The sequence below is a fragment of the Coturnix japonica genome, chromosome 1 (assembly GCF_001577835.2).
Source record: "Coturnix japonica isolate 7356 chromosome 1, Coturnix japonica 2.1, whole genome shotgun sequence".
Classification (NCBI taxonomy): domain Eukaryota; kingdom Metazoa; phylum Chordata; class Aves; order Galliformes; family Phasianidae; genus Coturnix; species Coturnix japonica.
The window spans coordinates 118,865,492-118,870,983 of NC_029516.1; the positions used below are offsets into that span (position 1 = coordinate 118,865,492).

General features: G+C 49.1%; 1 protein-coding gene across 1 annotated transcript in view; it reads left to right on the top strand.

Annotated features, from left to right (window-relative positions):
• Positions 1 to 331: 331 nt before the first annotated feature.
• Positions 332 to 5,492, top strand: part of UBE3A (ubiquitin protein ligase E3A) — a 44,150-nt gene continuing 38,989 nt past the window's right edge. The window contains exon 1 of the mRNA XM_015851006.2: positions 332 to 589. The gene's annotated coding sequence lies outside the window, so the exon portion shown is untranslated. The remainder of the gene's footprint in view (positions 590 to 5,492) is intronic.

Consider the following 5,492-nt stretch of genomic DNA (forward strand, 5'->3'; position numbering starts at 1 on the left):
GCCCTCCGACAAGCGGGAGACCCCGCCTCGCTCCCGCCTCCCTGATTTTTGCCCTCTTCCAAGATGGCGCCCCCCTCCCTCACGCACGCACCGCTCTAGCCCCCTTCCGCCGGTAGTGAAGCAGCCAGCAGGGGGAAGCCTCCCGCCAACTCTATGGTACGGCACGGCGCGCGGCGTGGCGCGGCCTCCTCATCCTTCCGGCCGCTCTGCATGCCGGGACGCGGTGAGTCCTCCTCCTCTCCTCCCCCAGCCTGTGTCCAGTCCTCCGAGCCTGCGCCGCGCTGACACCGCGCTGTCCCAAGATGGCGGCGCGGGGCTGAGTGCGAGCGAGGCCGCGAGAGGAGGCGCCCCGCGGGCCCGGCCCGCCCCCCCGCCTCTGCGCGCCGCCCCGCCAGGCCGTTCGCTTCTCCCTTCCCCTCCCGCCAGGCCGCGGGCCCCTCTTCTCCGCCCCGACGGCTCCTCCGGTAGCGGTGGTGCGGCGGTGCCTCCTCCTCCTCCACTGCGGCCCGGCCCCGAGCGCGGCGCGGCCCCCGCATGAGCCCGGGCGGCGGTAGCAGCAGGAGCAGCAGGAGCAGGCCGCGGCGCGCAGGTCGGTAGGCGCTGGGCCGGGAGGGGGGTGGCGGCCGGGAGGCGGAGCGGGCCGCTGTGCCGTCGGGAAGAGCCCCGAGGGTGGGTGCGTGGCTTCGGGGCTCCCGGCCCTGCGGGGAGAAGGGGCGACCTTGGGTGAACTCGGCCCTCCCCTGTCTCAGTTCTCCGGCGTGGAGCGAGTGTGGGGCCTGCGTGCTGCGTTCCTCTCTCTCGTGTTCCTCCGATCTGGGGTGGAGTGGGACTTGTGGCTGCTGGCTGCAGGACGTGGGTCTCGGGTGTTGAGTGGCCGCGCTGCCTTCTTTTAAAGGGACTCTGCGGGTCGGTTTGTAGATGGGGTGTCCGAGGTGATGTGGGCCATGCTTTGTTCCTTGGCAGTACAGTAACTCGTGAATGACCGTGTCCCTTAAGCGATGTGAACCCATAACCCATAGTCTCCTCCTGCCTCTCCTCCCCACCCCCCACACACTCTACAGTTATTAAAAATACTTTCTGTGTTGGAATCGAGCTTTTGGGACAAAGTTTGTCTCACACATCGCTTCTGAGATGGTCCCTCTGTATGGAAACTTCACTATCTCAGCAGGATGCTGCATTAACTTGATGTTCTGCGTGAGCCCGCTCGGCAGATTTGTTTCACTGTGCCTCTGCCGCATGTCTGTCAGAAAGTTCTCTAGTGTGAAACTGTACCCGAGTGTAGCTCTGATTGCCCAAGGAACTAAAAGCTGCCTGATTGTATTCTCGGTCTATCTAATACAGCTTTGTTTCCGTGATTTGAAAGGGAGAGGTCTAAAAGTGAAGAGTCCTTAAAGGATTCATACAAGTAGCATCTGTGTGCTGGGGGTGAAGCTGAAGGGTGAGTGTGACAGTACTGATAGGCACCTCCCGTGGGTGGGAGAGGGCTGCGGTGGTGACAGGTACCTCGTGGTAAGAAAGAAAGCTCTTGGAAAGTGGGCTCACCAACTCCTTGCTTTGGGTGCTGTTACACTATTTGCATAGCGTGTCTCTGAGTACTCCGTGTACTTTGATCTTGGAAACAGTTAAAGGGACTTTTTTCTATCTGAGAATACTGTGAAACTCGGTGTTTAATGATTGGGCCGAATTGAAAAGATGAAACGTGCGTTAGCAATAACTTTCAGTAACTTTCCTCACCTACGTTTGCCTTTAGAAACAGATGCGGTCTGCAGTGCTTATGACTGTCTCCATAATAATACCACTGTCAATTCAGACGTAATTCAATTCATGTCAATTCAAACTACATGATCCTTGAGGTCCCTTCCAACCCGGGTCATTCTGTGATTCTGTAATACTGGAATAAAAAGCATCCAACTATTTAGGTTTACGGGACGAAAAATAACTTGAATCAAACTAATTGTAGTGCAGTCTTGCAGATGCTTTCGTCTCTTGTGAATGTCCCATTCCACTCTGTGTTTTCTATGTTTCTTTGTTGTTTTTCAAGCAGTGATTTTCAAATCCTAGATCTTAATCCACGTCCTCCTCAAAACCGATGTGTGATTTGTCATTGTTTTTCACGTAACAAACAATTCAAGTCGCCTTTAATTACTGCTCCTGCTTAAAGGCGTGTGAGTGATGATCTGTGGACGGAAGGTAAAACTCTGTGTGTTAAATATATCCAGGGATATTTAATGCCTGTCAGAGCACCTTCGGACTGTACCTATTCTAACTAACGTGGGAAAATAAAACAGATTCACTTTATTTATTTAGTTAGTTTTTAAGAGGCAACCTGCTATAGAAATCTGAAGTGCCGTCTGCCTCTAGTGTATAAAATCAGGTGCCTTTCACTGTAAGTGTGCGCTGTGTGGATGTGGTGTTTGTTAGTTTCCACATGAATTCATGGGTTCTGTTTAACTAAACGTATGGAGGGGGTGGGAAGGGATACATCCTTGAGTCAAGTTTTAATAGTCATAAACATGTTGAAGCGTGAACATGTTTAAGCGTATAACATCTTGTATAAACAGTAATTAGACTGATACATGATACGACACTTAATGGAACAAATTAAGTGTTTATGTTTTTTTTTTTTCCCAAATATCATCACAACTTTTGCTGTGTAGGGAAGTTTTTTTGTTGGTGGCTTTTTGTTATTGTTGTTTTTCCTTTGCTACTTTCAGTTTCAGTTTACCTCGAGAATGTCCAAAGAGTATTCATATTTTAAAAGCAGGAAATGGCTTTTTCCTCTCCCCCTTCCACCAGTGTATTCATCCACCAGAATGTAAAAATTCTTACAAATGAAATTGAAAGACAGAGGGAAAGAATTCTTTCCCTTTGAAAGGGGAAAGGGGAGATTCAGGCTGAACATTAGGAAGTATTACTTCTCAGAAAGGGTAGTCAGGCATTGGAATGCACTGCCCAGGGAGGTGGTGGGGTCACCGACCATGGGAGTGTTCAAGAAACATTTGGATGTTGTGTTGATGAATATGATTTAGCTGGGAAGTATTGGTAATGGTTGGACTGGATGATCTTCTAGGTCTTTTCCAACCTTGATAATTCTGTGATTCTGTGTTTACTTGTATTCGTCTACTTTGCCTGACCAATCCCCCTCCCCCAAGAGAGCGCTGTAACTATTGCTTAAATATTTGTTTCCCAGAGACAACAGCAATGAACAAATTGCGTGCTTGAAGTGACTTTTGTTCTTGTCATCTCAAATACTTTGACCTCAACTAACATTTACTGCACCGACTTCCTGTATATACAGCCAACACCTGGCGGCCTCCTACAGCAACGTATGGGCCGTGAATGAAAGTTTGTAGGCTGCTGGCTCATAGGAATAGTAACGTGCTCAGTGTATCTAGTTGGTTAGCCAACGTAGACTACATAGACTTGTTATGTATGAATCTCTTAAAGGAAGCATTAACTACTCTTTATTTTATTAGGTAATAGGTAATAATAGGTAATAGTCTCGTGCGGGTTGGAAGGGACCTTAGAGATCATCGAGTCCAACCCCCGGGATTTGAGCCTCCTGTGTAGCAGAGCAGCACTTCTAACACTTGTGCCACAGGGGGATTCAAACCCGGGCCTCTGGTTTTGCAATGCGGCATTCCTACCACTGCGCCACTGGGGCACACAAAAAGGATACATGTGTTACGTGTCTTTCCAAGACTTCATCAGAAAGTGTCACCGCTCACATCCATCCAGCTGTGCATCCAAGTACATTGGAGTTTACCTTGTGTTTACCTTGTGTATTATGCCAACAGTGAGACTGGATCGAAGGTGAATTCCAGTCGTGACGTTCTGGTACACAGTTGAGCTGATGTACCAGTTGGCTGTTTGGTGTGGCAATTACTAGTTGGTTTTTCGTGGTCTATACATCAGTACATCAAAAGTCATACTTAATATACTTGTGTGACCTAACATGGCCTAAGTAACTAAATAAAAAACTCAAGTGGATCAACCATAAGCTCCTGAATCTGCTTCAGATTGATGGAAGTTTTGGTCATGGTGGACCTTGCAATAACCAGTGGGATCGCAAGTGCATATTTACAGAATCACAGAATGACCCGGGTTGGAAGGGACCTCAAGGATCATGTAGTTCCAACCCCCCTGCCTGGCAGGGCCACCAAACATACAGAGCAGAGATGAGATACCTGGTTGTTCTGGTTCTTGGTGAAAAGCAGTTGTGTGCTGTGGGGTCTTTGTGTTTTGCTTAGTTAACAGGTAGAAAAGAGCTGCAGAGTCTTCTTGATTAGGTTTGATCTTCAGTTTGTACCTTTTCATAAACTCCTTGTTATGGGGGTTAGTTCTTTCAATAGGAGAAGTGGTTAGGCCCTGGAACAGGCCTGCCTCAGGGAGGTTTTGTGGATGCCCCGTCCTTGGAGGTGTTCAAGACCAGGTTGGACGGGGCCCTGGGCACCTGATCTAGTAAAAGGGGTATGTTTGGGTGGCCCTGCCAAGGTGTTCAGGGGAGGTTGGAGGAGCTACAATGTCCTTAGACTAGGTCCCTCTCCAACACCGGGGTCATTCTGGTGTTATTCTGTGATCAGTGCGCAAGGCGACAAGGTGCTGTGAAGTATTTTTTCACAACTTTATTTCTTAACTGTTTTTTCTTGCACTCTCTGTACACCACAGTTTGGTTTAATTCATAGCTTTCATCTCTCTGTTGATTCTTCAGAGGACAACCTGAAGTCCTTTTCTGATCGAAATATGTGGGCAGTAGAAAAGCAGCATTTTGGCTCCTGGTCACGTTTGATTGAGAATCCCTTTACATGGAGTGGATAGGCAATGAGCAGTAGCTGTGCTTTTAGCACACACTTTTGTCCCTTTGCATCCTATTTTAAGCAGGTGTGCTTAATTGCAACTAATAATTACCTGGTGGTATAAATGTGCATCTGATTCGTTGGCAGTTGCAATCCGTACCGTAGACAACATTTGCAGATCTTTGCGTTCCATTTTGTTTGTTCATTGTTAGCTTTGAACTCAAGAGGTGGATGTTTTTCGCAGCAGACTGCTCGAAATCCTGGGAGCGGCTTCTGCTTGCCTCCCGTGGTAGCTGCTGGTGGGGTGGCTGAAGCAGAGAGAGCTTGGAGGTCCATTGTGCTCCAGTTTGTGTTGGAACTACCTGCTGCTTTTCTGTTACCAGCTTCATCATCTTCAGCAGCTCCTCTGTCACCATCTCCTCTACTCCGTTGTGCTTCTGCTATAATTTGTGATATCCTCAACTACATGGCCTTGAATCACAGAATCGCAGGGTTGGAAGGGACCTCAAGGATCACGTAGTTTCCAACCCCCCCTGCCTGGCAGGGGCCACCAAACCTACACAGCTTTACTAGATCAGGTTGCCCAGGGCCCCGTCCAATCCTGGTCTTGAACACCTCCAAGGACGGGCATCCACAATCCTCCCTGGCAGCTTTTTCCAGGGCCTAACCACTCTCCTAGTGAAGAACTCCCCCAAC